The 12,036-nt window shown below is 41.5% G+C and overlaps 1 pseudogene; it reads left to right on the forward strand.

Annotated features, from left to right (window-relative positions):
• Nucleotides 1-404: 404 nt before the first annotated feature.
• LOC138070967 (ADP-ribosylation factor-like protein 6-interacting protein 1 pseudogene) lies at nt 405-2,169 on the forward strand (annotated as a pseudogene).
• Nucleotides 2,170-12,036: the final 9,867 nt, after the last annotated feature.

The raw sequence follows: 12,036 nt of genomic DNA on the forward strand, positions 1-12,036 counted from the left end.
TTTTATTACACTGAAGTAGATCTTTTTTCCATGGGTATTTGCATTTTAAATAAAAAGTAGAATTTAGCTACAGTCATCAAAATAGTATGGTACTGGCACAAAAACAGAAATACAGATCAATGGAACAGGATAGAAAGCAAAGAGATAAACCCATGCACCTATGGTCAATTAATCTATGACAAAGGAGGCAAAAATGTACGATGGAGTAAAGACAGTCTCATCACCAACGGGTGCTGGGAAAACTGGACAGATACATGTAAAAGAATGGAGTTAGAACATTCTCTAACACCACACACAAATATGAAATAAAAATGGATTAGGCGCTAGAGGTGCGGCGAGGGAGTCTGTGGAGGATTTGTTTTGGTTTCGTCCTGTGCTCGCTGAGACGGCACACCTCGAGAACTATGGTGGAAGGAGATAATCGCAGCACCAATCTGCTGGCTGCAGAGACTGCAAGTCTGGAAGAGCAGCTGCAAGGATGGGGAGAAGTGATGCTGATGGCAGATAAAATCCTCCGATGGGAAAGAGCCTGGTTTCCACCTGCCATCATGGTGTGGTTTCTTTGGTGTTTCTGACTATCTACTATCTAGATCCATCTGTTCTATCTGGTGTTTCCTGTTTTGTTATGTTTTTGTGCTTGGCTGACTACCTTGTTCCCATTCTAGCACCTAGAATTTTTGGCTCCAATAAATGGACCACCGAGCAACAGCAAAGATTCCATGAAATCTGCAGCAATCTAGTGAAAACTCGACGCAGAGCTGTGGGCTGGTGGAAACGCCTCTTTACGCTAAAGGAAGAAAAGCCTAAAATGTACTTCATGACCATGATCATTTCTCTTGCTGCGGTTGCTTGGGTGGGACAGCAAGTCCACAACCTCCTTCTCACCTACCTGATAGTGACTTTCTTACTTTTGCTTCCTGGACTGAACCAACATGGGATCATTTCGAAATACATTGGAATGGCCAAAAGAGAGATAAACAAGCTTCTCAAACAAAAAGAAAAGAAAAATGAATAAAGCATTCGCTTTATTCAGTGTGATTAATGGAGTATACATTGTCCTTGGGAACAGTGTCTGTTATGCTGTTTGGATACTAAAATGTTACAGAAGTAGCTCTCTGCTGTCCCTCACTCTGCCCTTAGTACAAATTCTGACTTGCTAAGCAAGGCTTTATGCCCAGTGTCTTCATGGGTGTGTTTTTAGCAGCTGCCCTTATATGGACAACTCTTTCTTCAGTTCCTCATCTTGTTTTTTTGTCACCCAGGGTTAACTGAACTCTTACTTTTAAAATAACATAGTGGTGAACTTCACCCTTTAGTACAGTTAACAGTGACTTGGGATAACTGTTCAAGTTGATCTTTATTTTAGCTGGATACAGGATAGTGGTCTGTGGCTTCAGGAAGCTTATTCTCTCGTCTGCTTCCATGGTCTGCTAAAAAAACTGGCTTCAGAAGTTTACCACTTCTGATGAAGAGACCAATTAAGATTCATTCCTCATTCTGTTTTAATAGTGTGGGAGAAGCAGCCTCATGGAATAAGATGAAACTAATCCCATGCCTTAGCATGTGTTTTCTCCCTTGTGCAGAATTTAGCAGTTTTTAGGAAACATTGATCCTTCTTCCCAAATGGGGAATCTGACAGGAACTTTTAGAACTCTTGTTCCCTTGCACTTAAACTTGAAGTTGGTACATCCTTAAAGGCTTTTTAGTAGCAGGCTTACACAAGTTGGTATTTAGGACCTTTAAATTTCAGATTTTCAGTTAATTGGAACTAAAGTCCATAATAGGTTAAGAGTCATGTCTATGATCTTCACTCTAAGACCAGCCAGTAAAGGACAGAAGTCTTCCTGTGTTGAGTCAAGATTCATTTCAGTAGAAAATAGCCTTATCCTACTAATTTTTCAAGACCAGAATAAGCCTTTACAGATAAGTCTCAAGAGTCTCCTTTTATGGTAACACTGGCTGCTTTTGGTCCCAATAGATGGAGTAGTTGAAATCTGTAGGAATGGACCTCTGAGGGCTGGAAATGTGACATATTTGGGAACAATTCTTAAACTGATTAACTAGCTGTAATATAGTTTTGTGAATTTATTGCACTGATGCTGTGAAACCTGGACCTTGTGGTATATCAGTCCCTAAATTAGTGTTTTTTTCTCCCCTTCAATATTGCTGTAAACAATGGCACCATGTAGCATGTTTGACTTTTTTAAAAAATGTTTTGTATACAACCTACAAACTACCATAATTTACGTGTGTTTGCTCATTGTATATAAGCTTGTCTTCCTGTCCAAATTTTTTGTGTGTATGTGTGTTCTACCAATTAACTACTTTAGCAGTTTTAATCCTGTATTGTTTCTTCTACTTTGTTAAAAGGGGAATAAATAAAAAAGCTGGAATCCCAAAAAAAAAAATGGATTAAAGACCTAGATGTAAGACCAAATACTATAAAAGTCCTAGAGGAAAACACAAGCAGGACGCACTTTGACATAAATGGCAGCAATGTTTCTTTGATCCATCTTCTAGAGTAATGGAAATAAAAACAAAAAATAAACATATAGGGGACTTCCCTGGTCATCCATTGGCTAAGACTGTGCTCCCAATGCACGGGGCTGGATTTGATCCCTGGTAGGGGAACTAGATCCAACATGCCAGAGCTAAGAGTTGCATGCCACACCTAAAGATCTCACATCTCACAACTACATGTCCTGCATGCTGCAACAAAGATCCTGTGTGCCACAACTAAGGCCCCATGCAGTCGAATAAATAAAGAAGTAAAAAAAAATCCCAAATGGGACCCAATTAAACTTGAAAACTTTTGCACAGCAAAGAAAGCCATAACTAAAACAAAAAGAGAAGCTATATAACTGGAGGAAAGATTTGCAAATGATATCACTGACAAGGGATTAATCTCCATAATATAAAAACAGCTCAATATCGAACAAACAAGCAACCTAACTTACTGGGGTCCAGCCCTGGTTGGATCCAGGGTATCCGAAGCATGGACAGCGAGGCAAGAGAGGTATATAGATATAGATGTATAGACTTAGAGATATATAGAGAGATAAGAAAACAGTTAAGAAAATAGAGGAGAGAAAGAGGCTGATATTCCTTGGTTTACACAAAAAGCCAATAAAGCCTCAAGACAAGAGACTTGCTCTGTTCACATAGGCCACAGGCACCCACTTGAATAGCAGAGGGTGCCCTGCCTTGGGCTCCCTCTCATGTGGATCTTAGAGGCCCGGGAAGAAAAGTGAACGCAGAGAGTCTCTGTGTTCCAAGGGATCAGCCTGAAAAAGAGAGGGAGGGTGAGGGAGAAAGAGAGAGAGAAAGAATTGACATGAGGGAGGCCAAGCTTGTGCAAAAACCCCATAACTTTATTTTCAAAAGGTGCTCATATACCCTAAGTTTTACATAATGGAAGATGCAGAGTCATGCAGGGGCAGTCCTGACCCTTATCGATACCAGGGTTTCTTTTTGCATATCTTTCCGTATACAAAAGGTCTCAGGTGATTTACATTATCTTCTGGCCAAGAGGCCTGTTAACATTTTATGGTTCTTTTCCTTGATGAATGTTAATCAACCAAAAAACTCATTTTCCCTTGAAGTGTTTTTCTTTAATCTGCATCACCCTCAAAGTACTAAATAAAGTTACACCCTTAGAGAACAAAGGTGCAGTGGGTTACAACAAAGAAAGTACTTAACTCAAAGATCTAATGTTGCTACTTGTTTTTTCCATATACCAACTATATTAATGAATGCCCTCCTGGGTACACAACAAATAAAGGATATGAAAACTTGGCAGCAAGTATTGGCTCAACAATGAAACCCTTAACCAGTTCTAGTCTAATGATTTTTAACTCCTCAAAAGGCTCTACATTCCTAGAATTTTTTAAGCTTCCTGTGCCTCTCGTGGTTGGGAGGCTGTAAACAATCATATGTGTAGTTGTAAAAAGTCCAGATAAACCTGTCAGGCACATTAGAAAGCTATCAGAGTGGTTTGAATTGAAACACTCCAATTACGCCCAGACTTATTAACTAGAGCTCTAAGTTAATTTTCTTTAGAGAAAGGTGGTTGGGGATAGCCCCCTGTTAATGTCAGAGGAGTATGGTATAGCAAACAATAAACAGACAGATTTTGGTTTCGGGGTAGATGCTTGAGCAGATCTAGGGGATCCCTTTGAGTCCTGATCCCACCTTTGCCTGTCAGGGCTCTTCCTCATGACCTTTGTCATGGGTGGGATCGCCCGTGCTGGCTCCTGGCACTAACTGAAAAATGGACAGGGCTTCCCTAGTGGGTCAGTGGTAAAGAACCTGCCTGCCAATGTAGGAGACGCGGGCTTGATCCCTGATCTGGGAAGGTTCTATGTGCCGAGGAGCAACTAAGCCCATGGGCTGCAACTATTTATTCTGTGCCCTAGAGCCCAGGAACCAACACTGCTGAGGCCCAAATGCCCTAGAGCCCATGTTCTGCAACAAGAGAAGACACCACAATAAGAAATCTGTGCACTGCAACTAGAGAGTAGCCCCCACTCGCTGCAACTAGAGAAAGCCCACATGGCAACGAAGAGCCAGCACAGCCAAAAAAATCAATAAATAAAATTATTTCTTTTAAAAAAAAATGGACAGAAGATCTAAATAGACATTTCTCCAAAGAAGACATACAGGCATATGAAAAGATGCTCAGCTTCACTAATTAATTAGAGAAATGCAAACTGAAATTATAAAGAGGTATCACCTCACACTAGTCAGAATGGCATCAACAAAAAATCTATGTATAAATGCTGCAGAGGGTGTGGCAAAAGGAACCCTCCTATACTGTTGTTAAGAATGGAAATTGATACAGATACTATGGAGAAGAGTTTGGAGGTTCCTTAAAAAACTAAAAATAGAGTTACCATATGATCCACAACTCCATTCCTGGGCATATATCCAGAGAAAACCATAATTCAAACAGATACATGCACCCCGATGTTCACTGCAGAACTGTTTACAATCACCAAGACATGCAAACAACCTCAATGTCCATCAACAGATGACCAGGTAAAGAAAATATGGTGTGTGTGTATATATAATGGAATATTACTCAGCCATTAAAAAGAATGGCATAATGCCATTTGCAGCAACACGGATGGACCTAGAGATTATCATACAAAGTGAAGTAAGCCAAAGACAAATATCATATGATATCACTTATATGTCGAATCTAAAATAATGATACAAATGAACTTATTTACAAAACAGAAATAGTCTCATAGGCTTAGGAAACAAACTTATGGTTCTCATAAGAGGAAAAAGGTAGGGAGGGATAAATTAGGGTTTGGGATGAAAATATACACACGACAATATATAAAACAGATAGCCAACAAGGACCTACTGTATAGCACAGGGAACTAAACTATCTTGCAATAACTTATAATGGGAGAGAATATAAATAAAAAAGAATCTATATCGATACCTTTATATCATAATCATTGTGCTGTACATCCATTTGAAAGAAACACAGTGTAAGTTAACTACATTTCAATAAAATTTTTTTTAAAGTCAGAGGAGTCATGAGACAGTGGAAAGATGGTAAGATCAGGACTGAGAAGGCCTGAGCTCTAGCCCGTTTCTCATGTTTGGTAGCCACACTGCCCAGGATGACTTATGTCATTCCTCAGTTTCAAGATTCCTTTTTGTGTTTTAAGAGAATATGTTTGGTCATGATATTTGCTCTCTAAATGTCCCTTTAAGGAGAAATGCCTTTAACTATGTTATTTTCATGTAATACACAGTCTTTTCTGGAGTGATTAGATCACTTAAAATTAGATCACAGCCATGGCCATCTAGATGGGGTATTAAAAAGCAGAGTTATTACTTTGCTGACAAAGGTCCATATAGTCAAAACCATGGTTTTGCCAGCACTCATGTATGGATGTGACAGTTGGACCATAAAAAAGGCTGAGTGCCAAAAAATTGATGCTTTTGAACCATGGTGTTGGAAAAGACGCTTGAGAGTCCCTTGGACTGCAGGAAGATCAAACCAGTCAATCCTAAAGGAAATCAGTCCCGAATATTCATTGGAAGAACTGATGTGGAAGCTGAAGCTCCAATATTTCAGCCACTTGATGGGAAGAGCCGACTCATTGCAAAAGACCCTCATGCTGGGAAAGACTGAAGGCAGGAGAAGGGGACAACAGAGGATGAGATCGTTGGATGGCATCACTGACTCAATGGATATGAGTTTGAGCAAACTCCAGAAGATGGTGAAAGGCAGGGAAGCCTGACATGCTGTAGTCCATGGGATCGCAAAGAGTCAGACATGACTGAGCAACTGAACAACATGGCCATCTAGGTAGTTAAGGGAGGTTGAGTAAAATCAACCATTCACATCAATCAGCGGCTATGGCTTTAAGTCAACAAATATTCTAACAAATGTAACTTTCTATAATAATCATTGATAGTTCCCCTTCGGAAACTCTTCCAAAAAATTGCAGAGGAACCAAACTCATTCTACGAGGCCACAATCACTCTGATACCAAAACCAGACAAAGACATCACACAAAAAGAAAATTACAGGCCAATATCACTGATGAACAACTAGAGTTGCCATATGATTCAGCAATCCCACTCCTGGGCATATATCTAGACAGAACTATAATTCAAAAAGATATATGCACTCATATGTTCATAGCAGCATTATTTACAATTAAAAAGCGAGATACTACTTTGCCGACCAAGGTCCATTTAGTCAAAGCTATGGTTTTTCCAGTAGTCATGTGTGGATGTGAGAGTTGGACCATAAAGAAAGCTGAGCACCAAAGAATTGATGCTTTTGAACTGTGGTGTTGGAGAATACTCTTGAGAGTCCCTTGGATAGCAAGGAAATCCAACCAGTCAATCCTAAAGGAAATCAATCCTGAATATTCATTGGAAGGACTTATGCTGAAGCTGAAACTCCAATACTTTGGCCACCTGATGCAAAGAACTGACTCATTGGAAAAGACCCTGATGCTGGGAAACATTGAAGGCTTGAGGGACAACAGAGAATGAGATGGTTGGATGGCACCACCGCCTTGATGTACATGACTTTGAGCAAGTTCCAGGAGTTGGTGACAAACAGGGACCCTGGTGTGCTGCAGTCCATGGAGTCGCAAAAAGTCGGACACAACTCAGTGACTGAACTGAACTGAACACGGCTTGGCTCATCATTTCATTGAGTTAGACAAGGCTGTGGCCCATGTGATCAGTTTGACAAGTTTTCTGTGACACTGGTTTTCATTATGCCTGCCCTCTGACAGATGAGGATAAGAAGCTTATGGAAGCTTCCTGTTGGGAGAGACTGACTGTGGGGGAACTGGGTCTTGTTCTGATGGGCGGGACTATGCTCAGTAAATGTTTAATCCAATTTTCTGTTGATGGGCAGGGCTGTTTCCCTCCCTGTTGTTTGACCTGACACCAAACTAAGGTGGAGGTAATGAAGATAATGGCCACCTGCTTCCAAAGGTCCCAGGCAGGCACCGCTGCACTCAGTGCCCCCGACCGTGCAGCAGTGGACTGTGGACCCATGCCTCTGCCAGGGACTCCTGGACACCCACGGGCAAGCCTGGGTCAGTCCCTTGTGGGCTCCTTGCTCCTTTTTCCCAGGTCCTGGTGCACACAAGGTTTTGTTTGTGCCCTCCAAGAGTCTGTTTCCCCAGTCCTGTGTAAGTTCTGTAATCAAATCCCACTGGCCTCTACAGTCAAATTCCTTGGGGGATCTCAGTTCCCTTGCCAGATCCCCAGGTTGGTAAATCTCTTGTGGGTCCTAGAACTTTCTTAACAGTGTGAGAATTATTTTGGTATGATTGTTCTGCACTTTGTGGTTCGTCGGCTTGGGGGCTCTATGGTTGGGTTTAATGGCGACCTCCTCCAAGAGGGCTTATGCCACAGGCTGTGTGACTGGGACTCCTGCACCCAGAGTCCCTGCCCCTGAGGCGGGCCACTGCTGACCCCCAGTCCCTCCACAGGAGACACTCAAACACAGTTCTATCTCAGTCTCTGTGGAGCCTCCCAGCCCTGGTATGCACAAGGCTTTTTTTGAGCCCTCAAAGCATCACTGGTGGGTATGGGATTTGATTTGAAATAAAATTTCACCCCTCCTAAATGACAGTAAAGGAATCAAAAGAAAAGATATGTTCTTATTGACAAAACAGGAGAGCAGGTAACAGCAGCCAAGTAGGGACAAGGACACTTTAATGCTTCAGAACCCTGGAAAGGCTCAGGAATTCTAAGCTATCTTTGAAGGTTGAGGAAAAATTGATATCAGAGTGGGCATCTAGCCTCTCTGCTACAGTTTAGAATAAAACAAAGAAAGAGCCATGTAAGCATATTATAGAAGCAAACAGATGAAACTGCTAATGATTTAAAATGGCTGTTTCTGGGAACTGGGAACTGGGATGGGAAAAAGAAATCCTGGGTTTTGCTCGTCTGAGAACCTTGTGTCACTTGGCCGTTAAAATTAAATTCTGTAAGCAATTATCCTTCAATTAAAAAATAAAATTTACAAATAAATATATTTATTTGTTTAAAACAAATGAAAATATTAAGTATATACAAAACATATATATATATATATATTTTAAGTTGCTTTTGAAACACATTTGGGAGTAAAGATATGCAAATACTGCAGATAAGAATGTAAAATCGAAAAATCTTTCCAGGTGGGTGACAGGTGGGTCATATGGATCAAAAATTTCAATGTGTGGAACATTTCGTCCAGCATTTTTCCTCTTGGAATTTGTCTTGAGGAAGTAATTGGACAACCACTGCTTTGATTATAAAATAGAAAAATTGGAAACTATCTATACGCCCTACACCAGAATTTTGATTTGAACAAGTGATGGCTCCTCCAAACAGTGGCATTATATGCAAATACTTTAAATGATGGATTGCACACGTCCCAGATGCTCAAAAATTCTAAAAGCCTGAAGACAACAAGAGTGCTGGGCATGTGAAACAGTGAAATGTTGGTACAGTCCCGTTGAGTGTGCATCGGTACAGTCTTTGGAAAAAAAGCAAAAATTGGCATTACGTAAATGAAAAGTTAAATGTACACATTGATCAGCAATTCTCATAGGGAGTCTAAACTGACTATACACTGCACGGAATTGTCCAGGCCAGAATACTAGAATGGGTAGCTGTTCTCTTCTCCATGGGATCTTCCCGACCCAGAAATCGAACCCAGGTCTCCTGCATGGAAGGTGGATTCTTTACCAGCTGAGCTACCAGTGAAGCCTGAGACCTTCTATGGATTTTTACAAATATTACATTCTGGGGTGGGAAGGGTGAGAACAGAACGAACACATCTACCTACATAGGTTTACTACCTACCTCCATAAGTTTATGAACCAAGAAAATGAGCCTATATGAATAATGCAAATATGAAAGTTGACTACCACTAAATCCAGTAGTAATAACTGGATTAGAAAAAAAAAATGGTGGCTCACATGGTAAACAATTCATCTGCAATGCAGGAGACTCGGGTTTGATCGGGTCCAGATGAGTCCCAGGAGAAAGGAATGGAAACTCACTGCAGTATTCTGGCCTGGAGAATTCCACGCACAGAGGAGCCTGGCAGGTTATAGTCCATAGGGTGGCTAACAGTCCCACAGGACTGAGTGACTGATACTACAGAAAACAAAGCACAGCCCAAAAGACGATTACACCTGCGACAGAAACGTGGGATCACCTAAAAAGAGTTCTCCTTTTCCCAGCTGGCTCTCTCTCTGAAAGCTGCTCAGCTGTGTCTGACCAGAGCCTGTCTGGCTCCTCTGTCCATGGGATTCCCCAGGCAAGAATGCTGCAGTGGGTAACCATTCCCTTCTCCAGGAGAACCTTCCCCAGGAACTGAGCCTGGGTCTACCACATTGAAAGCAGGCTAAGTCATCAAGGAAACTCTAATCAGCCAAAGAAAAAAAAACACAAAAACCTGTCTGCCAATATCCAAGTCCCGGGTTCCATCCATGGGGAGCGAAAAATCTGGCTGGTTTATTTGCTTAGCCATGTTCAATCGGCCATCCTGTCTTCGCTTGAAAAAACCCATTGTGGTTTTATGGATATTGGGCTTCCCTTGTGTCTCAGCTGGGAAAGAATTTGCCTACAATGTGGGAGACCTGGGCTCCATCCCTGGGTTGGGAAAATCCCAGCAAAAGGGGAAGGCTAGCACTCCAGTAGTCTGGCCTGGAAAATTTCATGGACTGCATAGTACATGGGGTCACAAAAAGTCGGACACGACTAAGCAACTTTCACTTTCAACTCACCAAAGACCAAGCCCGCAATCTGAAATGGTAAACACAGAAAGCTTCAAGAATCTAAAAAATCACCTGAAATCACTTATTTTCCAAGTTGTACTTTTCTACACAAGAATATCGGTCTCGTTTAACCTCATAAGACCTTCAAAAAACGTTGGCTAATGTAAAATTTCTTTCTTGCTTGGTCCTACTTGACTTAGTCTGCAGGGCAATACTAGCGTTTAAGCTCAAGCAGAAACAAGAAATGGAGGACAGATACCATACTGTGCATGGGCACGTATTGATGAGCAGAAGCTCACACCTAATACACTGAGGATGAGAAGCAAAAAAAGGGTAAGTCCCGGTGAAGAGGCTGTAGCAGATCTCTTCACATTAGTGGACGAAGGCTCATTTTCCAAAATATTATGTTTAAAGGAACTCTACAGTAAATTCAAATAATAAATTTAATATATTGCGTGCAGTGCCTTCTGGTTATACAAATGAACGCTGAGTCTCCACCCCCGAGATTCGCCACTTTCCCACCCCAGATCTCGCGAAGCCTGCTTCCAAGCCCCTGACTCCATGTCTTCTCAATGCTCTGCGTCTTATTACTTTCGAATGAAGGATTTTCTTGACGGCTTGAGAAAATGATATGGGAGTGCTGCATTTGACACAGAGAAGGTTCACTATAATGTCAAATGAAACAGAGTGCCTTGAGTGCACAGTTGTGCCAAACTATTTGCCACCCCATGGACTGTAGCCCTCCAGGCTCCTCTGTGCATGGAATTCTCCAGAAAAGAATACTGCAGTGGGTAGCCATTCCCTTCTCCAGGAGCAAGCCTCCGTCTCCCACATTGTAAGCAGAGCCACCAGGGTGACTCTAATCACTAATTTAAGGGAAGAAAAAAGCTGCTACCAATATAGGAGGAGCTGGTTCCATCCCTGGGTTGTAAAAATTGTCCAGTTCCTTCCCTCCGACATCTCCAAACAGCTCTTCTATAAGTAAGTACGTAAGTGAAGTCACTCAGTCATGTCCGACTCTTTGAGACCCCGTGGACTGTAACCTACCAGGCTTCTCCATCCGTGGGATTCTCCAGGCAAGAATATTGGAGTGGGTTACCATTTCCTTCTCCAGGGGATCTTCCCGACCCAGGGATCGTACCTGGGTCTCCCACCTTGGAGGCAGATGCTTTAACCTCTAAGCCACCAGGGAAATGCATGTCCACCAAAAAAATGAGTGTTCTATAATGAATCATTGTTGTCCCTTTTCTACTCCTGTCTTCAAGTCTTTCCCGGAATTAAAAAAAAAAAAAAAGTATGTCAAGTAAACCCCTTTCAGCATTATGGAAATATTACTAACTAAAAATTAAGAATACGGTTTTTCTAAGTAAAAAGACGTAAAACTCTTAACTGCTGCAGGTGTAGAAAAACAGCACAAAGCCCTTCACATTTTAAATTCTATTTTTCAACACAACTATATTAGCCTTGTTTAATACCACAAGGCCTCCAAAAATAAGCAGTGCTCGTGTTACCCTTACTTTGATCTACCCGACGGAGTCCTTAGTAATGTACCAAGAACTCACGCCAGGTAGAAACAAGGGTAAGACTAAGTATAATAGAGAGCGTTTGCCCATATTAATTATATAACGGTCACTCCTAACACAGTGAGGGTGAGGAACGTCAAGGGTAAGTCTGCCTCACGAGTTTGCAGCAGATCTTTTCACGGAAGTGGATGAAGGCTCATTCTTCCAACCACTACGTTTTAAATAAAACTATGATAAATTGAAAT

The sequence above is a fragment of the Capricornis sumatraensis genome, chromosome X, assembly GCF_032405125.1.
Source record: "Capricornis sumatraensis isolate serow.1 chromosome X, serow.2, whole genome shotgun sequence".
NCBI lineage: Eukaryota > Metazoa > Chordata > Mammalia > Artiodactyla > Bovidae > Capricornis > Capricornis sumatraensis.